Source organism: Humulus lupulus, chromosome 5 (assembly GCF_963169125.1).
Source record: "Humulus lupulus chromosome 5, drHumLupu1.1, whole genome shotgun sequence".
In the NCBI taxonomy this organism is placed as follows: Eukaryota; Viridiplantae; Streptophyta; class Magnoliopsida; order Rosales; family Cannabaceae; genus Humulus; species Humulus lupulus.
In genome coordinates this window covers 158,392,685-158,407,877 of record NC_084797.1, presented here as the reverse complement: position 1 = coordinate 158,407,877, position 15,193 = coordinate 158,392,685, and the positions used below count along the sequence as shown (strand labels likewise).

The following is a 15,193-nucleotide window of genomic DNA, read 5'->3' as shown; positions in this document are numbered from 1 at the left end:
GCGCTACAGCACCCAGTATAGGGCGCTACAGCGCTACCTGCAGAGGAGGCTAGGGCGGTTTGGTTCTGAGTAGAGTGCTGGGGCGCTAGGAGGGCAGCACTGTAGTGCTACCCTGTTTCTTCAGAACCCTGTTTTGAGTGTTTTTAAGGGTTTTTGGCTCGGGGTTTCAATCCTTAAGGCCCGGGATCGAATTTGCTCACTGTGTGGGCATGTTTCGAGGTCCCGAGGGTGGGGTTTAGATCAAGACCCTATCTTTGATGATTTTCATTAATCAGAGATTGTATTTGGTTATGACTAGGTGACCGCTAAAGGATTAAGGATCGATCGTTCTCAAGGGTTGTTCTTGTTCTAATTCTCGCTCGAACCGGAGGTAAGAAAAATGCACCCTGTGTATATGTGACATGCATGGCTATTCTTGATGCATGTTGGATGCCTAAATGTAATGCACGAGAAACATATGATTAGGACATGCTATGTATATTGAGTATGATATTGTTCAGAGCTTGAGTCTTTGTGTTTGTGCATGATCCTAATTGTAATAGTATTTGTTAAGTAAGCATGCTGAATGCCATGTATTTGGATATTGGATATATGATATATGTTTGGTGGCATTGCTTACTTGTATATGGCACTGACTAGTCAGGGACACTGACCTAAGAGTCAGAAACGGCATAAGCGTCCTGAACGCAGGGCCGAATGAAGATTAGATCTAATCGATATCAGCGTTGAATGACCCTAAGGCATTAATGCTGGACCGACCCTAAGGTCGATGAATCTTATAAGCGCTTGGCTAGTCTAGGACTAGTTACTCAGAGCCAGGGCCTAAGGCCTAGGTGACTGCTTGTCACATGGCTAGGGAACGATGTTCCAGGGTTATGACTCTATGGTCATGAGGAAGGTTATGTTTGTGACTAGTAATCATGCACCTATCCTATCTAAGCTAGTGAAAGGATCACTTATCTACTTGACAAGTTTATGCTGGCGACTATTTCACTAGATACCTATCTTGTATAAGCTAGTGAAAGGATCACTTATCTATAAGCCCCGGTGACCCTATTGTCACATGGCTATTGGGAACGGAACCCACCTCAGTGACTAGTACAAATGTCACTCTTCTATTGGGGCTAAAAGCCCTGAATGGCTATTATGGTCATTGGTTGATGTGTTATACTCAACATTACATGGATTTGTTTGCCTGCTGGAATAGGGCTATATCTGCTAGGCGTGTGCCTTATGATTTGATGACATGTTATTACTATTCATGAGCATATTAAGTTTTCTTGCTGGGCTTCGGCTCACGGGTGCTATGTGGTGCAGGTAAAGGCAAAAGAAAGCTGGACCATCCTTGAGTTGGAGAGCTTAGGTGACGAAGTGTACATATGCGGCTGCTTGACCGCCACGGCCGAGGGTTGAAAGAGGAACTAGGGTTAAACCCTGTTTTGCCGCTTAGATCGGCCTGTTGTAAATATTTTCTCGTACTAGACTCTGAATATTATATTTTTGGGATCCCAATGTATACAGTAAATGTTCTAATGAAACGTTACATCTTAACCAAAATTTTTAATCCCTAAACCACTAATCATACTTAGTTACACGATTCTGGCCAAATGACTTGATTAGCGAGTTTAGCACTATTTATAAGGCACACCGTAATGGTCCCTGGAGTTTGGGGCGTTACAATCTGATTGTAAGTGGGTGGGTCAGCTCTGTTCCGTGGATCGATCCGAGACCACTGGAATTAGCTGTGCCAACTGAACCATGATCGTAGTCTGATTCTGAAGTAAGGTTGCCTGGCCCTCCTCAACCCCCTGTAGCCTCTGGGCATAATCATATTGGCCTTCCTTAATCCTCTTGAGCCTCTGCATCAACTGCTCATAATCAAGCTGGGCAACCTGACTAGAGGAAGGTGCACAGGCCTGTGAAGTTCCCTCCTCAACCCTCGGGACATCCTCGTAAAAAATAGAAGCTTCCATTGCAACCTCTGCCAGCTTCTCTGCCTCGTTCTCGGGCTCTACTTCCTCCGCTATAGTCCCAGCCTCCACTACAGTTGAATCCAACTCAGGGAATAACCTAGAATCAACGTCTGGGAGGATATTGTAGTAGACTACCTCACCAGGACGTGGCTTCAACATGGAAAATACCACTAACTGCATAGTCGAATAACATGTGTCAAAAAAACTTCAATAAAATAAACCATTAATCAATTAATTTGTGACATTTAACAAGATAAAGTGGAACTTACTCGACGCTTGGCAAACATAGGAACCAACTCAGCTGTCGAAAGAGTGATATCGGTCTTCATAGCCCAGCTAAGCATCCTGGGAATCTGGTTCCCACTATTCTCACCGTACTTACTCCCAATAGCTAGCATGGCCTCAAAAGCCCAATACAGAAGTGCGAGGGCATAGCCATAGAAACTATACTTAAACTTCTTCTGTGTTTTGCTTGAACCCTCTTTCTTCTTCTCCTCATAATGTTTCAATTGTTTCTGCATGTCCTTTTGAACTCCTCTAATAACCTTCTTGAAGGACAGCTTCCCCCACAGATACTTGAAAAAGTAGCTAAGATCCTCAACCGTCTTCATGAAATCACCCCATATTTGTGTTGTCTTCTCTGGGGCATTCAGTACTCCCTCTATCAAATAGCACAAACCCAGCTTAAATGCATCTTCTGGGTTTGTTGAGGCCTTCAAAGCATCTTCCAACTGGTCAAAACTAAACTTTGAATCACAATTAAAGTATTCTTAGATGATCTGATCACTTGAAATATGCTCTCTCAACTCATCTGGGGATGGGGTGTTCCCAAAATTCAGCCTGATGACTAAGGCAAACTCTGCAATCCCATATCTGCAAAGAGTGTTGCCTAAGTAGAATTGGCCCGCTTCAGGCTTCTTGCTTTCCACCTTTCACAACATAAGCTGATGCAGTAGAACCCCAGAAAAACTAAAGGGTTAGCCTTGAAGAACTGTCCCAATGGGCATGCCTGTGCCCATTTAATTAGCCCATGCCTCCTAAACTACTCTATAAGGGTATCCAAGTAAGCACTACCCCTATAGGTGACACGACCAGGAAAGTGCTTCTCCAATGGTACAATGAAATTAGGCATTTGAAAAAAAAAACAAAAAACAAAAAGTTAAAAATAAACTTTTAAACAATCTGGTAACTATCGAGGATAATCGAGGTAAAAAAAATCAATGGCTACAAAAATCATCGAGGCTTGTCGAGGCAGAAATCCAACTAAAATAAAAAAATACAAACATCGAGGCCCATCGAGTACTATTAAGGCCTGCGAGGCCTCACTCAACTTTGTGTTCAATCGAGGCCCATCGAGTCCTGTCGAGGCCTCACCCAACTCTATGTTCAATCGATGCCTATCAAGACCCATCGAGGTCTATCGAGGCACATTGAAATTCAATATCTACCTAAACCTATCGAGGCATGTCGAGGCCCTTCAACTCCTACAACCAGTTTCCATTGAGGCTTGTCGAGGCCAGTCGAGGCCTCAATAATTGAGGCCTATTGAGGCTTGTCAATTTCTATCGAGGTGACTAAAAAAAACCAAATTTCTTCATTCCCAAGCCTCGATCAATCATATGAACAAAAAACTAAAAAAAAAGACAGACCCAGACAATTTATTCAAGAATAAACACATAAAGTTCTCACCTTTGCCTTTCTTGGGGCTTACACGCCCCTCCATCTACTCCAGTCGTCCCCTCCGTCGATTTTCTGGCCATTGGTGCATGGTCGTGGAAGACAAGGCCCACGATTACATGAAGAATACAAAGGGAGGTGAGGGATTTGGGGGGTTTCAGTTGGGATTTTGGTCTGATTTTGATTTGTTGGAATCGAAAGAATAGAGAGAGACCGAGAGAGTAGAGATAGAATGGGTCCAACAAATGCCAAGGGTATTTTTGGAACTGAGAGAAATAATGGAATTAATTTTATAGTTGAATAATGGGTAGTATATTTTTGTTATGGTACCCCATTTAATGCATCCATAGTCAAATTTCCCATGCCAAATCTCCATTCTTGTATAAACAGTCCTTATGTAATGTAAAGTGAAGGAGGACTATAGAACAACCGGCAACGCAAGTTCGCCACTGTGTCACCGAAAACTATGATTCTTCAAGCTTAAATATTAATAAAAGTGACTAAGTGGATGTAGGTCATCTTTTCGGGGTCGAACCACTATAAAATATGGTGTTATTTATTTGATTATATCTCTATTCTTGAATCCATGCTCTTATGTTCTCAAGTTGACGAAAAACAATGTCAACAGTTTGGTGCTTTCATTGAGAGAGCAGATTCAAGATAAAGAGGTTCAATCTAACAAAATCTATGAATAAAGACTGATGAAATCATCTCCAGAAGACTCCCAACTTCGTCAAGGGCCAGATCAGTACACCTGTTCATTTTTACCTAGGCCATCTGCAATGCAATTGCAAGTTGTAAGAAAAAATCATATTCGTCAAGACAAACCACAGATCTATGTGAAAAATAATTTCACTTAATTGCGTCCAAATTGGGGCACAATGCTGAAATTAAAAATCCATCGATTTCGAGTTACAAGGTGGATCAATCACGACGGTTCAAAGAAAGATCTCCCTATGGCAGCAGCTTGTTCAAGTTGTTAACAGTGATAAAGCCATGGCTTCGAACCCTATTTGCATTTATACATTTACGGAATCGATGGATATTACAACAAAGCTTGTAAACCTAGAAAAGATCTCCTGTTCGTTCACTTGTATACAACATGAGAGAATAGAAAGTGCAACATGATCACCTATGAGTATGCAATTTGTTCGCCTATGAGTATAAACTATAAATATTCGAAAAATGGCTGTGCGCTCGTGCATACAATCCAAAGGCGAACATGGAGTAAGCGACCCCAGCTATCCGAAAAAGGAAATATGTTCTCCCATAATGGCCTATGCTAGGCGAATAGGAAGTTAGGAGGGCTCGGAAACCTTGCAAGGCTAGTGTATGGAATTTTGCTTGCTTCTATATCTTTATTATGGGCAAGAGCAACCAAAGAAGGATTGGAATAACATGCAGAAAGCGTGTAAATAACCTATTCATTTCAATGTTTCCACACAGAAAGAGAACCTGTTGATCGCAAAAATATATATACACAAGTGCACGTAATCGATTCAAGTAATATATATGATAAGTAGAGTATCGTTCCCACGAAGACTATTTTCCAATTACCACAAATTGTTCTTTTAATTTCTATTTGGCAACAAAAATTTAGATGAATGAATTTAATTTTAAAATTATAAAAATACTAAGAACAAGAATCACTAATTAAAAGATTTAAATCACTATTAAAAAGACCTATGGTGTTAATTTAATCAACTTTTCATTCTACTAATTTTATTAATAAATTCTAAATTTCTTTCTTCCTATTCTAATAGCAGGTTAACACAAATCGATTCCTATTATTTTTCAAGATAGAAGATCTCAACCTATATGCAGGTTTTCTACATCTCTGTGATAAACTTAAACATATAGAAGGCGTTAAGCATGGAAACCTAATTACTACACAAGTCATACAGGTACTTTCGTCCAATATGCAACCTATGTCTATATAATGATAGCATATTCAATTCTCATCTTTTAAATTTTGAATCAAAATCATAAATCAAGCAAACATTGATCAAGTATTTAATAGAATTAAACACACATCATATAGATTAGAATAGAGAAGAAAAATCAAAAGAACATCATAATTAAATTAGATAGAAATCCAAGTGACTACATTAAATCCTAGATAAAATTGTTTAGTTCATATCAAACATGACTAAATCAACAAAATAATAATTCAAAAACATAAGATTCACAAACTTAAAGAAGAAAGAAAAATGAAGAATCACTAGTGTAAGAATCAAAATTAGTCTCTAAAACGTAATTAAAAACTAACCTTATGACCTAATTTAACCCTAAATATGAATTTATAGTAAAAAAAAAAACATAAGTTGTGTTTTTCATATGCGGGCTGCGACTTGGCCTTCTCTGAGTTGCAGCCCGTGTCTATTTTTGAAGCCTTTCGATTCTGTGTAAGTCCTCAGGCGCCGCGAATCAAGCATCATCAAGTCGCGACCTGTGTCCATTTTTTCCCTTAGTTGAGCCTCTGACTTGAGTAGAGACTTGTAAGCCCAAGTCGTGGCTCTAATTGCATCCATAATCCATGGGTTTCTGACTTGCCATGAGTCGCGACTTGTAAGCCCAAGTTGCAGCTCTAATTCCATTTTTTCTCTAATTAAGTCTTTCGACTCCTCTCTTCATCAAAAACTGACTTTTAATCATCCTTAGAATCATTTTGAGTCCAACAACCGCCAAAAGCATTGTTTTCCAACCATTTTCACTTATTTTTACATTTTTATCGTGATTCACCGCACCAACCTACAACAAAAACAAACAAAAGCGTAATCTTGCACAAAACACACATAAAGACTCAAGATTACCACAAAAACAAATTCTAAAATGACACTAAAATGAAGTTATCAAACTCCCTCAAACTTACTCTTTGTTCCCCCTCGAAAAAAGGACTCAAACAAAGCTAGACTCTAACCACTAAAACAAATTCCACAACATGAATTATACCAACAACAACAATTATGCCTCAAAATCATGAATGTTAATCATATAATTCTCAGAAAACTACTCAACAGCTTATTTAATCTAGAATTTTGATCAAAACACTCCATCAACACACCTTAGTTTACTAACATTTTGGATTATCAAATCATGATCATTAAATAAACATATTCGAAATCAATTATGCTCACAAAATTTCTTTCCAATCAATCCATTAACACCAAATTATTCCATAAGCTCACTTACTTGCAATTCTTCACTAATATAAATCATGATATGCATAAGAATCAATATGACTTTTATAGGCTTGTAATGATGGCTTAGGTAAAGGTAGATGACAAAGTAATTTTTAAGCTCACTTTACTATAAGCACATGACCAAAACTCACCAACTGTACTTCCATAGTAATACAATCCCATAATCCCTTTTCTTGTTTTTTTCTTTCTTTAGAGAGATATATATTTTTTTTACATTTAAAAAAAAAAAATTCAATAATAACGACACTCCCCTAAACTTGATTTTTCTATATATTCATATTGGGATTGTATTGAAATATATATATTTCAATATATATACTCTCTCTAATTTTTTTTCACTTTTCATTTTCTAAACCCACTAAAATCACAATTAAACCCCATTACACATCAATCCCCATAATTTTTCTCAATCATATGCTCATAGTATATTAGGGACGGATATATAACCAAGTTTCAAGTATTAGGCTTAAATGATGGTTTAGAACAAAAAGATACAAGATTAGGCTCAAAAGGGGTAAACAAATGATTAAGTAATTTAAGGTTGGCAAGAAAAGCTCAAACGGTCCAAATGATAGCCTAAATCATATTCTTAAGCATATATGATATATTATTTCGCCTCAAATAACAAGTAAGCAAGTTCTAGAATTGTAGAAAATAATTTCCACTTTCCATTCATCATTCCACTAACCAATTTCAGCAAGCATAATCAATATTCAAAAACATAAATTTAACATCATGACAAGATATTCAACAAATGTTATCTAAACTAAAATGAACTAATGGAATGTTAAATCAAGCACACTGATTTTTTTTTTTCAGATTTCATTTTCTTTGAATTATACTCATAACATTCACTTTATTCTCATCGGCACTTGTTGTCAATCATTATTCATGTTGGAACTAAACACACTAAGACAAAACTCTAAACAATCAAAACTAACAGAAAAAATAAGCCCCCTCCCCCAAACATAAATTGAACATTGTCCCCAATGTTTAAAAATAAGTAAAGAAAGAAAACTTACTTGGTGCGAATCACTTCTAAAATGGTGGTGGATCTGGAAAAGGATGCCAAGGTAGTGGATGAGGAAAGTATTGGCGGTTCGCCTCTTGGTTTGACCATCGGTAAACCAGCTCATTTTGTCGCTCAACTTGAGCTCTATGAAAATCATGAAGCTCTCCCAAATAATTGTGAGTATGTTGGTTCTGCCGAATGATATAATCTAATCTGGCTAAGTGCGGATTTGGTGGGGCCTCAAGTGCCAAATATTGAGGATATTCTTCTCTCCGCTTCTCCTCAGTTTCCCTTGATCCATCTTGTTGATCACTGGCAGGTATGGGTTCCTCAGCCGCTTCTCTATCCCTGTCAACTTTCACATTCCTGGGTAGCGGTACTGGTGGTTCCAAGGATGGGGCATTGAATTTATTCACCGTAGCACGAGAAATAGGCCCCACGACCTTCCTATAAATATCACTTGGATATTTAGGTACCTCCCAGACTTCACATAGATCATTTTTCATTGAATCGTGCCCCAACTCGACAGTAGTAGTCAACTACATAAATCCCTGATGCTTTGGCGAATAACTCAGCCAATATCAATGAAGAGTCCCGTCATAATAGCATACACCAGGAGACACCTATCAGTCCCCACTTCAGACAAGTGGGTGTTGGGCATAAGCCGCACACTCACAAAAAGAGTCCAGGCTTTGGCCACACAATTCATTTGATATCTCTGTAAATGCTTCGGTTCCCCATTATGCATAACAAAAGAAGCACAAGGAATTCCTAAAGTTTCTGCCACCTCAGTCCAATTTATTTCACTTTGATACGCCAATTGATAGTATTCATCTTCTTCTTGAGACAATATTCGTAATATATATAGGGCATCAATATTATCAATGGCACACTCAACTGAAACCCTTCTAACAAACACCTTTTTTATTAACGGCCCCAGGAAAATTGGCGTAAAATTCATAAACCAGTGAACGATTGGCCTTTGGCATCTTATCATCTACAAAAAGTTGCCAACCATGGTGTATAATCTCATTCCTAATAATGTTATAAGTTTCTTGAGGGTACGATTCTTCTTGGTATTCCATTCCACGCTCTTGAATGACTGGACACTGAGATAACCTTTGATAGTGATCATAAGCATCCTTGTTAATAAATCGCATCGGATCGAATTCTAGAATTGGTTGAGGTGTTGGCGGGATTAGCTGAGTTTGGGGTGGTTGGGTTTGGGATGTTGAAGAGCGATTAGTGTTCTTAGAAGATGCAGCCCTAGTAGGTTGTTTCCTTGGACCCATACTTACACAATTGATCGAAAATGTCACACAAAAATTTTGGCAGCACTTCTCCTAAATTTCTGAAATTTCCTCACTGAATACTACCAAAGATTTTCACCCAAAGACACTAAATATACTAACAAGCAGTTCAACAATCTAATGCAATCCCTTAGTAAAAAATTACTTCAATGAAATCTTCAAAAAGAGAAAACTTACAAGCCTTGAAATCTGAAAAACTGCCCACTCTTGAATTCTCCTTCAATCTTCAATTAGCACCAATAGATAAAAATTAGGGTTAGGGCAAAAGAAAGGAAGAAAGAAATCAGCATGGATTAGGGATTAGAAATTAGGAATATGGCTGAATGGTATTGGAAATAGAAGGATAAAAGGACAAAAAAATTGAGAGCTTTTTCACAAGAAAAAATTGGTTTGGTATGATAGGAAATGAAAAATGAGAAGGAAGGCTTAGAAAAGTGCTTTTAAAACATTTCTCCTCTGTCTGAAATAGGCGCATCGCGACCCAAATAGGGCAAGTCGTGGCCCGCATCATAATTTCCAACATTTTTGTTTCCAGGCACCGCGACTCAGCTTCTTCAAGTCGCGGCCCGCCTCCACTAAAAAAAATTCCAATGCTCTCTGTTTGGCCAAGGGTCGCGACTTATAAGCCCAGGTCGCAACCCACCCCTCCTTTAATTTCTACGTGCTCTCTGACTTGTTTTAATGTCACGACTTGGCCTGAAGACTAATTGAAAAACAACTTTTTCATGCTTTGCACGAATTTTTTGTTTTACAAACTTTATACTAAAAATAAAATAAAATAAAAATAAATAAACTTACAAATCCAAAATAAAAATTAAATAAAATTGTCCACTAATTAAAAAAATAAAAAAACTAAAATTAAATATAGGAATGCCTCCTATAGCGCTGTCGTTAACGTCATTTAGCCGGACGTTGAATACCCAATTTAAAGGGGTTCCAAAACCATCACTGATTTGCACTTTTCCACCGGTCCTTCCAAATAATGCTTTAACCTCTGACCATTTACTTTAAAATGTTCTATTTTCTCGCTATGAATCTGAACTGCTCCATAAGGTAATGAGACCACAACTGTGAAAGGTCCCGGCCATCTAGACTTTAGTTTTCCTGGAACTAGCTTCAATCTAGAATTAAATAACATAAGTTTATCTCCCAGTTGGAAATCCTTTCTAATGATCCTTTTATCATGAAAAGCCTTAGACTTTTCTTTATAAATCTTTGCATTTTCATAAGCTTCGTTTCGAAATTCATCAAGCTCATTCAACTCTAGAAGCCTATTCTGCCCCGCCATAAATAAATCAACATTCAACTTTTTTACCGCCCAATAAGCTCGATGCTCAAGTTCAACTGGTAAATGACATGCCTTCCCGAATACCAGCCGATATGGTGACATACCAATCTGAGTCTTAAAGGCTGTTCGATATGCCCACAGTGAATCATCAAGCTTTTTCGACCAATCTTTCCTTGATGTGTTTACAGTTTTCTCTAAAATACTTTTGATTTCCCGGTTTGACACTTTAGCCTGACCATTAGCAAGTGGATGATAAAACATGATCTTTCTGTGATGAACTCCATAACGAGCACATAGAGCTGTGAATGATTTATTACAGAAATGACTACCTCTGTCACTAATAATATCTCTTGGAGTACCAAATCGAGTAAAAATATTCTTATGAAGAAATTTAAGTACCTCCTTTCCATCACAAGTAGGAGTTGCTGTAGCTTCCACCCATTTATAAACATAATCTATTGCCAGCAAAATGTACTTATTATTATAAGATGATGGGAAAGGTCCCATAAAATCTGTTCCCCACACATTAAACAGCTCAACCTCCAAAATTTCATTCATTACATTTGAACTCTTCTAGATATATTACTGGTCCTTTGGCAACGATCACAACTCTTAACAAAGGCATTAGCATATTTAAATAACGTAGGCCAATAAAACCCACATTGCAAAACTTTTGCTATTGTCCTTATTCCCCCAAAATGACCACCACAATGTAAAGTATGGTAGTGAGTAAGTATGGATATCATTTCCTCTTCTGGGACACATCTTCTAATCACTTGATCAACACAATGACGAAAAAGAATGGGCTCATTCGCTTCACTTCCGAATAGAACTATTTTAGTTGCTACCTTGACATGTCCGGAGGCACAACTTTAGCTACCAAATATTTGACATAATCTGCAAACCATGGTATCTTCTCTTCACATTCAATCGAAAATAATTGTTCATTTGGAAAATTTTCATCAATTGGCTCCTTTTAGCATTAGGCTCTTCTTCTTTTTCCAATCTAGATAAATGATCATCAATTAGATTTTTAGTCCCCTTCTTATCACGAATTTCCAAACTCTTGCAATAATAGGACTCATCGAATCAAGCGAGGTTTAGCATCCTTTTTGGTCATAAGATACTTAATATCTGAATGATCTATGTAAACAATCACCTTATTACCGATTAAATATGGCCTAAACTTGTCAAATGCAAAGACTATTTCAAGTAATTCATTCTCAGTAGTTGCATAATTTAATTAAGCATCATTCAAGGTTCGACTAGCTTAATAAAGCGTTCTGAATACCTTGTCAACTCACTATCCAAGAACCGCTCCTACTGCATGATCACTAGCATCACACATTAATTCAAAAGGAATTTCCCAATTTGGTGATACAAAAATTGGAGCAGATACCAAGTTCTCCTTCAGTGTGTTAAACACCCTTAAACAATCAGAATCAAAGTTGAATACTACACCATTCATTAGTAAAGTAGATAAGGGCTTCAAATTTTTTTGAAAAGTTGTTTATGAACCTCCTGTAAAATCCAGCATGGCCCAGAAAACTTCGAACCCCTTTAACAGATACTGGAGGAGGTAAATTTTCTATTGTTGAAATGTTGGCCCTGTCTACCTCAATTCCATGGCGTGAAATCTTGTGGCCCAAGACTATTCCTTCTGTCACCATAAAGTGACATTTCTCCCAGTTTAATATTAAATTTGACTTCTCACATCTTTTTAGAACCCTTTCCAAATTAGCTAAACATCCATCAAAAGAGGGTCCAAAGAATGAAAAGACATCCATAAAAATTTCAATACCTTTTTCCACCATGTCTGAAAAAATAGACATCATACATCTTTGAAAGGTGGCAGGAGCATTACATAACCCGGATGGCATCCTCCAAAAAGCAATTGTTCCATAAGGGCATGTGAATGTAGTCTTTTCCTGATCCTCCGGTGCTATAGGAATTTGATGGTATCCCAAATACCCATCCAAAAAGCAGTAATAAGGATGACCTGCCAATCTATCTAGCATCTGATCTACAAAAGGTAAATGAAAATGGTCTTTCCTGGTGGCCTTATTCAACTTACAGTAATCAATACAAATTCTCCACCCCGTCATCGTACGAGTTGGAATAAGTTCATTATTATTATTTTTAACCATCGTCATGCCACCTTTCTTTGGAACTATCTGGACAGGACTAACCCAAGCACTGTCAGATATTGGGTAAATTACCCTTGCATCCAACCATTTAAGGATTTCTTTCCTTATCACTTCTTTCATTGAAGGATTGAGCCTCCTTTGAGCATCAATACTAGGTTTACTATCCTCCTCCATTAATATACGATGCATCACTGATGAAGGACTAATACCCTTAATATCTGCCAAAGTCCATCCAATTGCTAGTTTGTGAGCCCTTAATACCCTAAGAAGCTTTTCTTCTTCAGTCATAGACAAAGAAACTGAAATAATAACTGGGAGAGTATTATTCTTCCCCAGATAAGCGTACTTAAGATGATCAGGTAAGGTTTTTAACTCAAGAGCTGGTGGCTTCTCAATGGATGGAAGAGGTCTCTTAGGCACTTTCCCCAATTCCTCATATATATATATATTTTTTATATATAAATCTACCTTATGAATTCAACCACTCAACATACTCACTGGCTTCAGTACCAGCACACTCTTCAGGACTTGCAATCAAACTCAGCTCCAATGGATCCTTAATAGACTGGACCCATTTACTTGGTTCCTCCAATACACTAACACAAAAACAACTGTCACTCACTGAAGGATATTTCAAGGCTTTGAAAACATTAAAAACAACCTTATCACCTTGTACTCTTAGCCTTAACTCTCCATTCTGAATGTCTATCAATGTTTACCCTGTGGCCAGAAATGGTCGTCCCAATATAATAGGCATGCCCTCATCTTCCTCCATATCTAATACAATGAAATCTGCTGGGAAAATGAACTTATCTACCTTTACTAGAAGGTCCTCTATAATACCTCTGGGATGTGTTAATGAATGATCATCCAGTTGGAAGAGTAACAGTAGTGGGTCTAGCTTCCCCCAAACCAAGCCTTTTAAATACAGGCAGTGGCATTAAATCTATGCTTGCACCAAAATCACATAAAGCTCTCTCACAATGAAAGTTCCCAATTGTGCATTATATAGTAAAGCTGCCTGGATCTCTTAACTTTTGAGGAAGCTTCTTTTGAATAATTGCACTACAATCTTCAGTTAATGCAACAGTTTCATAATCCTCCATTTTTCTCTTATTAGAAAATATCTCTTTCATAAACTTCACATAACTAGGCATTTGTTCTAAAGCCTCTGCAAAAGGAATATTAATGTGAAGTTTCTTAAATACCTCAAGAAATTTGGAAAATTGTTTTTCAAGATTAGCCTTTGAAAACTGTTGAGGATATGGAATCTTTGGTGTAGGCTCAGTGTATTTAGGTTTTTCTATTTTTGGAAGGTCTTCAGTAACCCCCTCTTGTATTGGACTAGTAACATGTTTGTCCTCTGTCTTCTTCCCTTTGTCATCCACTATAGGTCCATCATACTTAGTCCCACTCCTCAGAGTGACAGCTTGACATTGTTCTTTAGGATTTACCTCTGTGGAACTAGGAAAATTCCCTTGCTATCTACTAGAAAACATTTGAGCCAATTGACCTATTTGTGTCTCCAAACTCCTAATTGAAGACCTTGTCCCTGTCATGAATTGTTTTAATTGGTCTGGCTAAATTGTTGGTGGATTCATTTGAGGATGTGGTGGTGGATGAGATGGGTGTGGATTTGGATCATAATATGGTCTAGAATGTAATCCATAAGTTGGTTGATGAGGGGTTTGTTGAGGTGGGTACTATGGATATTGTGGTTGTAACCCTTGATTATTTTTCCAAGACAAATTAGGGTGATTTTTCCAAGCAGAAGTATAGGAATTGGAATAAGTGTTGGGCGCAGGTCTTGAAAAATTACCAATAACTTGTGCTTATTCCAAAGGCATATTATTCACATCAGTTGAGCAACTAGCTACGCTCGGGCATTTCTCATAAGAATGTGGACCCCCACAAATCTCACAACTCACAACATTCTGTACTTGCATTGCTTGTGCGATGAGATTAGTCTGTTGCAATTGCTTGGTTAGAGATGCCACTTGAGCGGTCAATAGCGCAATTGGATTAACTTCTAAGACTCCTCCTACTTTCTTGTTCTCACACTCAGTAGGCCAATTATAGTTATTCATAGCCATCTCTTCCAATAATTCATATGATTCATTAGCACTTTTTCTCATAAACACTCCTCCTGATGCTGCATCTATAATTGTCCTTGTATTGCCCCCCAAACCATTGTAAAAAGTATGAACTAGTAGCCACTTCTCTATTCCATGATGTGGGCATTTCCTTTGCAACTCTTTAAATCATTCCCATGCATCATATAAAGACTCCCCATCCAGTTGATGGAAGTTATTAATCTCTCCTCTTATTCTGGCTGACTTGGCAGGAGGAAAATATTTACCAAGGAATTGCTGAGCCAAATCTTCCCAAGTAAGTATAGAGTTGCTTGTAAAGAATTCAACCAACTCTTAGCTCTGCTCCTTAGTGAAAATGGGAATAATCTCAATCTTACAACATCATTACTCACCCCATTCATTTTGAATGTTGCACATAGCTCTAAAAAATTTGTGATACAGAGATTTGGATCCTCATTTGGTAACCCCCCAAATTGTACACAATTCTGCA

At 37.7% G+C, this 15,193-nt stretch overlaps 1 non-coding gene across 1 annotated transcript; it reads left to right on the top strand.

Annotated features, from left to right (window-relative positions):
• The first annotated feature begins 14,833 nt into the window (after window positions 1-14,833).
• On the top strand, window positions 14,834-14,940 carry LOC133781001 (small nucleolar RNA R71). The gene has a single exon (XR_009869801.1). It is a non-coding gene; the product is annotated as a small nucleolar RNA R71 (small nucleolar RNA).
• Window positions 14,941-15,193: the final 253 nt, after the last annotated feature.